The sequence below is a fragment of the Limulus polyphemus genome, unplaced genomic scaffold (assembly GCF_000517525.1).
Source record: "Limulus polyphemus unplaced genomic scaffold, Limulus_polyphemus-2.1.2 Scaffold317, whole genome shotgun sequence".
In the NCBI taxonomy this organism is placed as follows: Eukaryota; Metazoa; Arthropoda; class Merostomata; order Xiphosura; family Limulidae; genus Limulus; species Limulus polyphemus.
In genome coordinates this window covers 311,503-327,145 of record NW_013665927.1, presented here as the reverse complement: position 1 = coordinate 327,145, position 15,643 = coordinate 311,503, and positions in this window count along the sequence as shown.

Here is a 15,643-nt window from a genome sequence, read left to right as displayed (position 1 = left end):
ACGAACATTTTTGCATGGTATTTTAAACATTTAAAAACAAACTAAGAGTGTGATTTTTGCATGGTATTTTAAACATTTTAAAACAAACTAAGAGTGTGATAAGATGGTAAGTACCACTGGAAACATGTCAGTTTCATTTCACGCTTTCAAACGTGTCCGATGCATAAAGCCATTTATATATCATAGTAAAGCACTGGTGTCAATCATCTTTAATGTTAATCATGTACAAACCTTATCTTTCCTACGCAATAGATAATACTTGGAAATACCCAGATTTTAAAAACGTCGATAGTTCTGGTGTCTCTTACTAGATAAGTTGATCGGTTTGTCATATCTGATCAGACCATTCGGATCAAAGTGTCTTTTGGACTAGCTGTGTTTGGAAGGATATTACGTGTTGTGGAATAAGTTTAACCCGCTTAGGTCTAATCTGGCGAATGTAGGAAAAAAAAGTCACAGGAAAAAGGTCACAATTTGAAAAATTTGTGTTTATAATTTTTTAAGTTCATACAAGTTAAGTTATTGAATTATTCCACTCGTTCATGTGATGATTGACCTCATATATGCCTTAAAAGTGCACTTGACTCTGCATTATATATAACTACACTTGTCAAGTTAACAGACTGTTTGTAGAGTGCTGTTTGATCAAAAAGCATGATACTATGAATCTTAATGAAGAAATGCTTACATTAGTTGATGTGTTTATGAATTCAATATATAATGTACGAAATGTAAAAGGAGCCATCCAGGGTTGTAATCCGGACTGATCTCATGTGAGGTCAGGTTAGGTACCATGTTCCTCAGGTCAGCTGTAAAGCGGTGTTCTTTAGGTGGTCGTAAGGCGGCGAGTAGCCTTGCTCCTCATTTACTTATATATATATATATATCTTCTTGTACAACAGTAAGGTAAGTTGTGTTATTAATGTGTGTATGTCATGTACTTTTATATAATGTTACATTTCTTAGAAATCCGTTCTGATACAAGATCAAAAGAGTTGCGAAACTTTATTTTATAAATTTAAGTTTCGAAACACTTTCTATTCGATGCTTATTTTATTAGTTTGTTTTGTGTTTTTTTTTGCCAAAATTATCGACTTGTATCTATTTTAATTCTAAACTACCTCCAACGTTAGATATACATGAATTATTTTTTCATAGGTTTTTTTAGTTTTTATAGAGCAGAAGTCAGCATCTAATACTGCAGGTGATTTGCAAGTTAAGATCTTTTTTTCTTTTCTTTTTTAAACTCGAAACAGTCCACAACTGTGGTTAGAAATTCTCTATAATTGCTTAGCTAATTACCGTTTAAGACAGCTATAGAAATACTTATTGATGGATGAGAAAATGATATAGCAGGTTGTAACTAATTGCTACATATATATGAAGAGAAATATCAAGCCACAGAATTTTGTTAATTCGCTTTTTATTAGCTCGCGTGAAACATTTCATTTTAATTAATACGTCTACCTGTTTGTCTGTACGTTTACGTTCGGTCATGCACTCTAGTTACAGAAGGGAACAGACTTTATAAATGAAATTAGTTTCATAACATTAGTTACATTGTGAACTGGAGTTTTTTTCTTGCACAACCAAATTACCAAGACGTAAAATTTACTGTCTGAAATATTAATCATTACCACAAAATCTCGTAACTCATTTTTACAAAACAACTGACAACAGACTCAATTTATTACGTTGGTCAGCGAGGCTATCCCATAAGAAAATGTATTTTGCTTGTTTGTTTGTTAAGCACAAAGTTGCACAATTGGCTATCTGTGTTCAGCCCACCGCATGTATCAAAATCCAATATTTATTGTTATAAGCCCTCAGACTTACCTGTTAGCCACTTGAGGGAAAAAAGGAAGCATCATCATCTTTCTATTGAATTTTGCTCTGAGCTAAAAGCTCCAAGTTGAAATATAATCTAAGATATCCAATTGTTTTAAAGCATATATTACAACTGTATTTATTATTAGTTACGTTATTGTAATAAATGCTAAAAGAATGAAATATAATGCAAGATATCTAATTGTTTTAAAGCATATATTACAACTGTGTTTATTATTAGTTACGCTATTGTAATGAACATTAAAAGAATGGCAAAGCCCAATGAAATGGAGAAGTGGACTTGTGTAGTGAAAAGATTTACTGTTTAATATTTTCACACACACACACAAATCCATGGAAGCATTCCATCGTGCTTACCTCAAAGAGGTGCTCCATCTACAGAGATTATGTATGGAATAACAAACTTTCTTTTTGATAAAAAGAAATACCCTCTGTACTAAGCAGTCGTGACGAGCCAGGATCTGACGTTATATCGTCTTCTCGTGAAGCGAAGAAATCGAATAAGATGTTCGCGTTGGAGAAGTAGAATAATGAGCATAACAATGTTTTAGAAACTTCTAAATATATTAATGACCATGACAATCTTTTATAAACCCCTAAATAGATTAATAAACATAATAATCTTTTAAAAAACCCTAGAAATGTTAATGAGTGTGACAGTCTTTTAATAACCCCTAAATATGTTAATAAACATGACAATCTTTTAAGAATCCTAAATATATTAATGAGTATTACAATGTTTTAAAAAGATATAATTATCTTACATAGAGTTTACTCTAATTTTAAACTATTGATCATCAAACGAAAGCTTATTGGTTCATAAACAGTTATTCTCAGAATTTTAATAGTTTAACCACTCTGCGGATCAGGGAATTGTGATAAATATGTTTAGAATCAAAGTTTGTAAATATATATTTACAACTGAACAATGATGGAACAGGTAAACATCCGAAAGCTTTTGAAAAAAACAAGAACAAAAACCAAAAATAAACATTTTGTTTGCTTGTATCTTAAAACACAAAGCTGCACAAATTGGTTACCCGTCTTGTGCCCACAGCAGAGATTGAACCCGATTTTTTTTAATGTTATAAACATACAAACTTACCACTTCATCACGCATGAAAGGGGAAAATTACAAACCTATTATATTCGATGCTTGTTATATTAACTTCTCTTGTTTATTTTTAACCAAATCATCGACTTGTATTTTTTTAAAACATTAACTACTCCTAAAGTTTTCCTTAGATATACATGAATTATTTTTTTTCATAGATATGTTTTTCGTAAGTTCTTATGCAATAGAAGTCATTTAAAAGTTTAGGTAATTTGCAAGTGGAGAATATTTTTTATTGTAACTCCAAACAATCCACGTCTGTGGCTAGAAGTGATGAGGAAATTTTGTAGCTCTATTTAAGGCAAAGCTACTAAGGCTATCTGTCACTGTCCTTAATTTGAAACTATTGACCAGAGAGAAGACAACAATTCCGGTCAACAGTAGCCTACCATCCACCATTCTCGCTAAGAACTTAACTATCACTCTTATAACGCACCCACAGCTTAAAGTACGGGGAATATTTTATGGTATCGCTCAGATTCAAACCCAGCTTGCCAGCTCTGAAACCCACAACTCTATCACGTAACTAACCCGTGCCCCAGGTGAAAAAAACTAAAAAACTCAGCAACCTCTGATAAAAATATGATGGACGAGCAGATACTTTATTCATATTATCTTATGACTTTGCTTTTTGTATTGAAGTTGAGCTCTTTCATTTGCCTCATTATAACATTCTATCAGTTTATACTTTCAGTAATAATGTCTAAGTTAAGACAAATATTGGAGAATAATCTAACCAGAATTGTAAGATTTCGCAACAAATAAAAATCCTGAGGGCTCTTAAAAATAAGCCCAAATCAACCCAATCCATAATTACCCACGTTAATTAATGCAGCTCTGTTAAAAAATTATAGTAACATAAAATGGAAGCAAATATTAAAGCGAATATAAAAAAGAGGCCCAAATTCGTAGAAAATATGCAGACTTGGACCCTGATTCTGACATATATAATTTTAAACGCGTATTTAAAAATTTAAATGTTTTGAAATTCAATTTCAACATCTATATATATATATATCATTATCATAATATTTGTCTTGGAAAGGTAAACCACATATATTTTATTGAAAAGGTAAACCACATATATTTTATTGGAAAGCTAAACCACATATAATTTATTGGAAAGGTAAACCACATGCATTTTATTGAAAAGGTAAACCACATATATTATATTCATTCTAGTATAAATGTATATTTCTTACTTTATCTTATACTGTTTTCAAATCTCTAAAACATTTTATACGTGGTGATATAATATATCAATTTTTGATTCCAGTATCTTTCTAATTCTTCTTTCAAAAGCGAATAGAGAGATACTTCACTTCAGATATTGAAATCATCTACAAAACTATAGGAGGGGGAGTGGCATTATCAAGCTGATAGAGAATTTATGAATATAATAACGACAAAAAGTTTTCTTCCCCTCTGCTAACATATTATGATCACACATTAACTTAAGATCAGCAGCACAATTTCTAAAATGGGAAAGGAAACAGGTCAGTGCATAACCATGAGATGGTTGAAAATCTAACTGTATAGCGATGGCCATGTAAAGAAAACGACAGGGGGTTCTGACAAAAAATGATAGCAGCACTTTTAGCCCAGTATGCAGATGTAATAAGAAACTCTGAAGTACAATTGAAGGAGACTAACTATCGCAATACTTTAAATGTAGTTGAAGAAGTGACTGAAGATACAGCTTCCGATTTAAAACAAACAAGAAGTTTCTGGAAGTTTATTATCAACGGTGAATAGGAGAAGTTGCTTATGTTATCACTAGGGGTTCCAGATGGTTTTCAAAAATGGATAGGAAAAGCTTCAAATATGTTGTGAACAGAAGGAGCTCCAAATAGATTAGCAAGAAACTGTTGGATACTTATTTGCAGTGGCCAGACAAAACTACAATTACAACGCCTAAAGGGACTCACTTATTAACAGTGTATTATGAAATCTACATTGTATAGAATAACATTCTCTGCCTTAAATATGAAATGTCACACCACTTTTTCAAATATTATAGTTGATACCACGCTGTTCTTTTGATTATCTGATGTAAAGTGCGCATATCACTTTTGTAAGTATTTAGTTACCAAATAAAGTGACAATTTTCTTAGAAAAAAATATATTAAACTTGAATAAAGTTAATCCACGTGAATACTTTTAAGAGATTGGAAGCAACCATGTCGATGAAGTACTGTTGCATTCAATATTAATTGAACTATTATTTAAATACTTTCTTTGTCCACTACATCTTTTGCTTTAACCTAGTTTATTTCTGTAATTAATATTTGGGTTTTAAATATTTTCGGGCAAAGAAAATGTTTCTAACAATTTTAAGGAAATTCTAATATGGAATATGTCAACTAATACTTAGTTTTTGTTAAACAAAACTATTAGAAATCACCCTTTCATTACGTTCTATAGTGTTTATCAATCTCGTTTTTTCACATTCCACTTAAACCAAGCGATAAAGATAATTTATCTAAAGTGAAAAACGTTTTACAGACCAATCAGTTTATTTAGAGTGAACAAAGTTTTACAGCCCAATCAGTTTACTTAGAAAGAACTATGTCTTACTGATAGGTCATCTTGTTTAGTTTTTATGAGCTGTTACAAGTACTCATTTTAAGTGTTACTTTGGAAAGCGTGAATGTTATATTGCAAACATATTCTGGTACTTGTGGTAAACGAATTATTACAATTACATCTTCATAATTAGCGTTATTAAAGTATTACTAATATAATATACTATTATTTAGGGTAATCGACGTTTTAGTCATTAAGCCCAATATCTGGTGTGTACAATATTTTATTAATTAATCCATATATATTATGATGTGGAAGAAATAAACTTTCTTATATTGTGCGAACGCAGAGTTTCTGTTACTATAATATACAGTATTTCATATTGTTTTTAAGACGTACCAGACTATTCTTCATTTGAAAATTTTTAGTGATGTATGTATATATATATGTTTATTTTAAACGAAGTTAATGTAACATTACAAATTTAAAATATCATTTGCAGAAACACAATTAACTTACATTAAAAATAAGAGCAAAGCGACTCAAACGACTTTTAAACTCAACTTTACTTTGGTACATATTGAGTATAACAAGATTCTTGAACACAAGTATGAATGGTACATCGAGTTCCAATAAAAAACTAATTTTGGGGATGAACTACATTTATTTTTCCTTTAAAATGATCAAAATATTAAAAAAGATTAAAGAAGAAAACATTAGTCAGTCTACAAAATATAGATATTTATTTACTCATGTGATCTAAAACTATATAATTATATTTATTTGAAGGATTAGAGCTTGTGCTATTAAAAGCACAGAAAATCTTCTTAAAGGTTTCATTTATTTCAATATAATCATTCTGCTAAAAAGATAACTTTTCATCCTTATCGAGATATACGCATAACGATACGAGATTAGTACTTCGATCACTAAAGCAAGTTGTAGAGAGAATAAAATGACAATATTGTATGATTAAATACAGTATCTTGAGAGTTATAAGAACCAGATCATGTGAATTGGATTATTTATTTATGTCTAATTAAATATATTTATCCCCAACAGCCTTAAAGTGAGTTCATACATTACCAAGTGTCAAATATCAAGATTGCTGTAAAAATCTGTTATAAAAGTATACATTTTTGTGCATACAACTACTATGTTTAAGATAGTGCGTGTCTTTTCTTCTATTCCAACGATCTAGCAGATTTCGTTTTTTAAACCAGGTTCTATTCCAATGATCGAGCCGATTTCGTTCTTTAAACCAGACGATGACTTAGAACAAGGCATTCTTTCCTATTGATCTTCAGTAAACGATAAATCTGAAATAACTGTTATTGATTCATGAAATGTTAACGGTATTTCCAAGCAAGTTCCATTTTCCATTCCGATTTCTGATGCATGAGTAGCTTGGGGGAATTTTTGCTATGGTGTTTTTTTTTTTCAATTGTTTTTAGGTCTCTAGATCATTAAATGTACAAATTTAAGAAATAAAATATTATCATATGTCAACTAGCCCAGAAAGTTCAAAGGCCAATGATAAATAAGAAACAAATGTCCGTTTACTTTCCAATTTCGTACTTAAATTGCTAATTCACTATACATAGTTTGAAATTTCTATCAAAACATTTGAAATAATTCATAATGCAATTTAGGTTTAAAATTTATAAACTCTAGTAAGAAAACGAAAATAGAAAGCAGAAAATTACAAAACCTTTTTTTTAGCTATTTCAAAGGGCATATTGTTTACTGAAATGTGAAGAACGTAAATTAAACGTAAAACATGCACAAAATAAAAGTGAAAACAACTACACTTGTTCATGTTTTATGGGAAGACCGGAAGAATGATCGCACCAAATAATGATTTTAGGTATAACTCACGGAAATATAAAGTAATAAAGTGTGTCTTTTTACTGAAGTAACACAGTGCGTTTTTATAGAGGTAATACAACATATATATTGCTTCAGAAGTAACACAGTATATTTATTTACAGAAGGTACACAACACGTTTTTACAGGGTAATACACAGTGTATTATCTCACAAGTAACAGTATATTTTTTTACAGAAGTAAAACGGTATGTTTCTTTAAAGAAGTATGTAACGAATCTATTATTGTATATTTATTTTTAATATGAACGTTGTTTGGATTGAATTTGTATTTAGAAATAGGTGTGACTTGTATCATCAGATATGTGTTGGGTATAACGAATTTGTGATATATTTATTTTAACGTCAACGTTTGTTTCGAATAAGTTTATATTTGAGGGCGTGTCTAGCTTACCTTGTTAGTTACGTATGGCGAAATTCCCGCCAATTCTCTAAGATTGTAGAACATTCGTGAACATGAATCAACTATATTATCCATTTCCGTATCCGGTATTATTAGAAGGTTCTAGAAGATGTGTTTAGCCTATAAAATAGCAGGGTAGCGCGCCAAAAAAACAACCAACAACAGACAACAGACAGGCCTACTATGAAACCGTTATAACCGTGTATGCTATAAACTGTGATTTCGTTAACCCTTATCAACCGCAAAATATACGACATTTGACCAGAAACAGTTATAAATTTTGAACGTCAGTGAATTCCCCTCAAACGTTAATATCTCTCCAAGAATATTACTAATCTTTCATTGGAAATCACTGATTTTGTGAAAATATTATCTTACTTCAAGGGTTCAACAATTTAGTGCCTGACAAAGTTAGTTAGCTTCCTGCCAAATTATATATACGTACACCTTGCTGGATATCAAGGAGACTCTGAACTAGGAAGACGGTTTTAGGCTATTTGTAAGTTAGTGAAATTTCTGTTTATGAAACTTGGTTTGTAATAATTAATCATAATAGTTGCTATTGTAAATTATACTGTTGTATATATGTATATTAAAACGTATTTGTTTAAAAACAAAAATGGTGTGAATCCATCTTGTTGGCAATTAGCATAAATTAAATAAAATATCTGCATATTTCTAAACACTAAATCCAGGGTACAGTTCAACTATTAAATATTAAATTATTTAACGCGGCCTTGGATTATTTCAAATTCTTAATACGTAACATAATAAATTGGAGGCTCGTGTCCGAGATTTGAATCAGAGACAAAATTCGATCTAAATTATAATTTAAATCATAATTGAATTTATATTGACCAGTGCCAACAAGATTTGATCATGTCGGATTATCAAGATTTTTTTTGTATCACCCTCCCTAGAAAAATTAGGAAAATACAACAAAAATGAATTGCTCGAAATTGCTAAAGTTCTAGAACTAGAAGTTAAAAGGTCAATGAGAAAAAATGAACTAAAAAAGCGTATTATCAAAATACTAGTAGATGACGATTTGTTGCCTGAAGAAGCATTAGGGGAATACTAGCCAATCGGGGTTAAGTGATAAGGATAAATTAGAGATTCAGCTAAAACTAAAAACAAAAAACAAAAAAAATCGAGCTTGAAAAAAGCTCGTATTGAAGCTGAAAAAGTAAATAAACGCCTCAAGGCCGAAAAAACTCGTATTGAAGCCGAGAAAGAGAGCTAACGGGCTCGTATTGAAGCCGAGAACGAACAAGCTCGTATTGAGGCCGAAGAAACTCGAATTGAAGCCGAGAAAGAAATTAGGCTGAAGGAAATGGAAATTAGACTTAACTGCGATCGACCAAGGCAAAATAATAACTTTGAGCTTAATCAATCTGTTAAAGTACCATAATTTAATGAAAATGAAGTTGATAAAGATTTCCAACATTTTGAGAAGGCTGCTCAAACCACGGAATGGTCCATCAAAAAAATGGTCATTATTATTACAAAGTAAGACAATTTGTAATTTTACAGAAGTAAGACAGTATGTTTCTTTAAAGAAGTAACTTAGTATATTTATTTACAGATGTAACGCATTATGTTTTTTGAAGACTTCTATAAAGCTTTTGTTGTTTACAGAGAAAACGCACGCACAATATTGTTTTCATAAAAAAAAATTCCATTTCCACATGCATCAGGACATTATATGGTGAAAACATAAGTATAAGTAAAAATGTATCTCTAGAAATCTTAAATCGATCTGATATAGCTCGTAAAAATATACATTTTTCCAGATAAAATCTGTTAACTAACTGATTTCCGTCGGCTATGTTCATTACATTCAGCTTTCTTTAATTGTCATTCTGTGGTAAAATTATAATCCACTTCGTTTTTCACTCTGTTGGTTGTGGTTACTTTTTCTTCTTATCAAAATCCTAATTGTTACAGGTCTATAGCGTATACAAACTGAACAAATGTTATGCATTAATCTTAGTCCTTAGAGAAGTTTGTATTTTATTTACTGCTTCCCGGTAATTAACTCTGTTGTGTAAATTAATGACGTTTAATTCGGAAATATAGGCGGAATATTCAGCTAGCTGGTAATACGTAAACAATGAGAAAACATCCTTAAACAATCAATACGTTTTGTAGGCATTATAAAATTATATCCACGGTCCACCTTCTCTCGTATATGATAGAGTAGATTTTCTTGAACTCTTTTTTTTTTGTCTACATGTACCTTATACAACAACACCTCTTCCCGCATCGCATTAGCTATACACTAATTAGCCTTTCTATCAACGTCTTCTTTAAGATGTTTCATGCTCAAAGTATTTTAAAGAAACATTTATATTCAAATTTTAGAAGGGTAATTCAGTAAGAGCTTTTTATCGTGACAGTTATATGAATATTCCCCATCTTCTGCTTCAGAACACAATAGCTACCCTCATGTAAAGTTCGAATGAAAATAATTCCAAGAATACAGTGCACCCCCGATGCGTCGGAGGATATTATAATTCCGTTGAAGTTTACCTTTAAAATAAGTTTTTATTTTAATCTTTTCTTCTTTTGCTTGAAACAAAATCGCCCCTCCAGTGGCACAGCGGTATGTCTGCGGACTTACAACGCTAGAAACCGGGTTTCGATACCCGTGGTTGGCAGAGCACTGATAGTCCATTGTGTAGCTTTGTGCTTAACTTCAAACAAACAAGCGTTGAAAATGATTTTTATCTCTTTCTCTAGAGAGAAACTTTAGAGACTGAAAGAGAGATAAGTTACTGATCGATCGATAGATAGACAAATAGATTGAAAGAATCCTAATTCTTGTCCATTAAGAAATGTTCTTTACACTGATCGTGACCTGGCAAGTTGAAGGTTTTATATATTATAAAGTTACCATACTGGTACAGAGTGGCTCATAAAGCTCCCCCCTCTCTTTGTGGCTTAGCGGTAACCTTTAGAGCCTATCTGGGTTCTATTCCTGTAGTGAGCACTCCGCAGATAGCCCTTTGTGTAGCTTTGCGTTTAATAAGAAAACAAACAAACCAATTAATTCGTAAGGATGAATTCATTTGCCTAAAAACCGTATAGAAGTTATAAGAAATAGGATAGTCTTATAGCTTGTTAATAAGATAAGTAGAAAAATTTCAAGCGTTGTTTGATAAAGTAGGCACTAAATTAATTGCTAAAACAACTTTTTCGAGTTGTGTTTGAACCGCAAAACCCGATATATTTATTTATGTAATGGGTCACGTACGTTTTTTCAAATACAATTGCAGTATATAAAATAATTGTGAACTGTTTTTGTTTTCTTTAGTGCAATGCTACCAAATGGGCTATTTGCTCACTGCGGAGAATCGAACCCCAACTTATGGCGTTGTAAGTCCGTAAACTTACGCAGACCCACCATGGAACATTAATTATGAAAAGGCACACGAGAAACACATACATAAAAATGAGTAATTGCAAATAATCGTTCAGTTAGTCATTAGTACAAAACTTTATTGTCCAGTTAGTCATTTGCACAAATAATCGTTCGGTTAGCCATTAGTACAAAACTTTATAACAGAAAAACACAAAATAAAACAAACAAGTTACACAAAACACTACTATTCTTTATTTGCTTAAGCAGAGCAGCTTATAAATGTATAATTATGGAATACTGTTCGAAATGTCTTTTATTACTCCCCAGAATGCACCTAAGTTGTTGAGTTGCCCTTTGAACTCCTCAATCTCCAAATAAACTTATACGCCCTTAAAGAGTATTCGTATCGGGACTTTCTGCAGGCCACGCCGTAGTTTCGAGCATTTCTTTGGCTTGTTTTACCTACCAAGTATTATTTCATCACATGCTTAGGATCACTGTCTTGCTGGAAGATGAATACCTGTCCAACAGGTTTTGATCCCGAGAGAATGACATGATGGATAAATATCCTCTTGAGCTTGTCAACAGTTAGGGTGCCATCAATTTTGTGTAGATCTCCAACAACACTGGCTGAGATGCAAGCTACACTTGTACTGGTCCACTGCCTGGTTCACTTTGGATGTTGTTCGGTGACCGTGATACCGTCCTCTTCTCTGACATCAAATAAACTATTGTTGTGTATGTCAAACAATTGGATTTCGGATGTATGTGTAAAGACCACCCTCTTGCAGTTCTCCCATCCTATTCTTCGAAGACTGAAGACTGACACTCACTTCAATGTTTTGTTTGGTTATCGTTCCCAAGCAGTAGTTTTTGAGCAATTTATACATCCACTTCGTATTCAAGTTACTGTTCTAGAGGTAACGTTCACACCTATACTTACAGCTAGGTCATTGACAATATCTCTACAAATAAAGGCATATTATGAGTTACTTAAGATCACTCTTGAACAGCTTCTATTATCAACAGTATTTAATTTTATATACCTGTTTAGTTTCCATTTATCTCCTAACGAAGCTAGAAATTTTGCCTCAATCTGTCGCATACAGTAGCCTTCACTATCCATATCATTAATTTCTATAGGTTTGTTATTTTTGTCCTAGGAGCCATGAGGTCAAACACCACACTATTAGTTGGAATAGTATTTCTGCCAATACTGTTATAGGCATTGTATAAGTGTGGAACTGTATGAATAAAACTATTAACACATGTCTGTACTTTCATTTTCATATTGTAGAGGGAAGGGGAATTACTCTTATAATATTTGCATTTCACACCAATTTTATTCACTGTTTTTGTAATTATTTCTAATACTGTACGTTCAATATTTTTTATTTTGCATTTTCGGTCAGTTTTAGTTACAAATGATAGTGTGTTAAAACTAATCAGAGAATTTCAGGAGAAGGAAAAATTCTACACTAAAGAGAAGTCAAAAGTACCCATCTCCAACTCTTAGGCTAACCTTCTCGGACAGAATAGTGGGATTTGACAGCCAGTTTTATAACGCACCCATGGCCCTAAGATGTGGAGTGAGTTTTTGCGGCAACGGAACTCGAACCGTGAATTATCGAATTCACAATTCAGATATGTTAACTATAAGACCACGCTTGATTCAGCCATAAAATAATCGTTAGATAAAAAAATACTTAGAAAATTATATTATTATTATTTTATTAACTTGTGTTGTGAAAGATAAATGCTTTGTGTTACTGTTGCGAGGGTAAAATATTTAAAATGTATCTCCTGTTCATTTCCAATAAATCGCTGTGAACGAGAGTAAAATTTTCCTCCCTGAATGTAAATTTTGTTTTCTATTAGGCTTAACAACGCTTCGGTACTTTTATACTAGTTTTAGAAATCCAGATTAATCAAGTTGTATAATATAGTTGAGGTCTTAGAGTTCCTTTATCTCCATAAACTTAGCCCAGTGTTTTTTTATCAATAATTGTCATAAGGAAATATATGGTAAAAAGCAGATTATGATAACTTAACTTTTTTGTTTTTTAAAGGCTTTAGTCTTCAGCCGTAACAACATATGTAGACTTTTTTTATACTCTAATGATTACATTTCTGTTATATTCTAAAAATCTATATCTTAATATCTGAGCAGAAAATAGTCTATATTTTCAAAGATAATAAAGGTAGCATCACACAAGTCTATGCGTTATCATACTAAAATCGTGAAGTATAAAACAGAACTATGTATCTTCCTACAAACATATGTGTTATCGTACTAAAACCGTGAAGTATAAAACAGAACTATGTATCTTCCTACAAACATATGTGTTATCATACTAAAATCGTGAAGTATAAAACAGAACTATGTATCTTCCTACAAACATATGTGTTATCATACTAAAACCGTGATGTGTAAACAGAACTATGTATCTTCATACAAACATATGTGTTATCGTACTAAAACCGTGAAGTATAAACAGAACTATGTATCTTCATACAAACGTATGTGTTATCATACTAAAACCGTGAAGTATGAACAGAACTATGTATCTTCATACAAACGTATGTGTTATCATACTAAAACTGTGTACCATTATACAGAAATATATAGTACCATACAAATCATACAGTTCTATGTAGTTGCATACATGTTTATGGGTTACCATACTAAAATCGTGTAATATCATACTGAAATACGTTGGTGAAAACTATTAATAGAAATTGTTAGCAGTAAAGTTATTAGTAGCTACACCAATATAAATTACACGAAACAGCTAAGTTAGCATTTTTTACAAGTAACATATAGTATTGTTTGTTTGAAGTTAAGAACGAAGCTTCACAATGGGCTATATGTGCTCTGCCCACCACGGGTATCGAAACCAGGTTTTTAGGGTTGTAAGTCCGCAGACATACCACTGTGCCACTGGGAGGCAACATATAGCATATTGTTTTTTGGTACAATGAAAGATAAACATACAAGTTTAAAAGATATAACCTAACTAAATAAGGACATCCATTCAAATTTAAAAGATATTACATCATTAGTTAAGCACATCTGTTCAAGTTTAAAATATATTACATAATTAGTTAAGCACATCCATTCAAATTTAAAAGATATTACATAATTAGTTAAGCACATCTGTTCAAGTTTAGAAGATATTACATAATTAGTTAAGCACATCTGTTCAAGTTTAGAAGATATTACCTAACTAGTTAAGGACATCCATTCAAATTTAAAAGATATTACATAATTAGTTAAGCACATCCATTCAAATTTAAAAGATATTACCTAATTAGTTAAGCACATCCATTCAAATTTAAAAGATATTACATAATTAGTTAAGCACATCCATTCAAATTTAAAAGATATTACATAATTAGTTAAGCACATCCATTCAACTTTAAAAGATATTACATAATTAGTTAAGCACATCCATTCAACTTTAAAAGATATTATCTAATTAGTTAAGCGTATTACTATACAAATACTTTGTTTGATAGTAAACTAGCAGATGTGTATGATGCTGCAAATATACTATATATGATACTACCTAGTTTAATATGGTACAGTACAGTTACATTTTTATGATGAACCACAGATATTTTGTATGGTAGGCACTACGTAAGTACCAAAGCAAGTTCAAAACAGATGTATTTAACTAATTAGATAGTATCTTCTAAAATTGAATAGATGTGTTTACTAATTAAGTGATATATTCTTAACTTGAATGGATGTGCTTAACTAATTAGGTAATATCTTCTATTAATATTGAAATTTATATTTAGAACTTAAATGACTCTTCAAATTAGGAAGCCGCTAATCTCTAAATTAAATGTGTTTTTTAAGAGAAAATAATGTATTATTCAAATTCATATTAATTTCTAATCAAAGCAAGCTACCTATCTGGATCAGAAATACATACAAACCGTTAACTAGTTTAGGTAAGTTAGTATATTTTAATTACATACTTGCTCATAATGATTAGAACGCTTAGTTGGGTACTCTCGCCGTTGGCGATATTTTCGGTCATAATCCCAATAATATCCCACGAAGTTCGGTCAGCACAGAGATTGAGGTTAGTCTTAAATTCATATACTAAGCTAAAAATGTAAAATAATCGACAGCTACACGTGTAAAATGAGTACTGTGTGATAACGAACCAGCAACACGCCGCTTAAGGAAACAACAACAACAACAAAAACGCCAGTATTAAAGTACGTGAACGCACTGTGGAAATAAGAGCTTCAAATACATCCAAGTCGCTTGGGTAAACGGCTCCACTCAACACTTGCTGTATCGACAGCACTACTAGTGAGTAGTTTCTAGCTTTATTAAAGCACAGTAATATTAATAGCTTTTATATGCGGAAACATCTGTTAGCCGAGTTCATGCACAGATCTTAAAATATAACGTTGATAAACGGAAACATCGGCACATGTAGATCTTGAAAGTCGAGTTGTTTAAAACTTGAAAATAGCGTTGA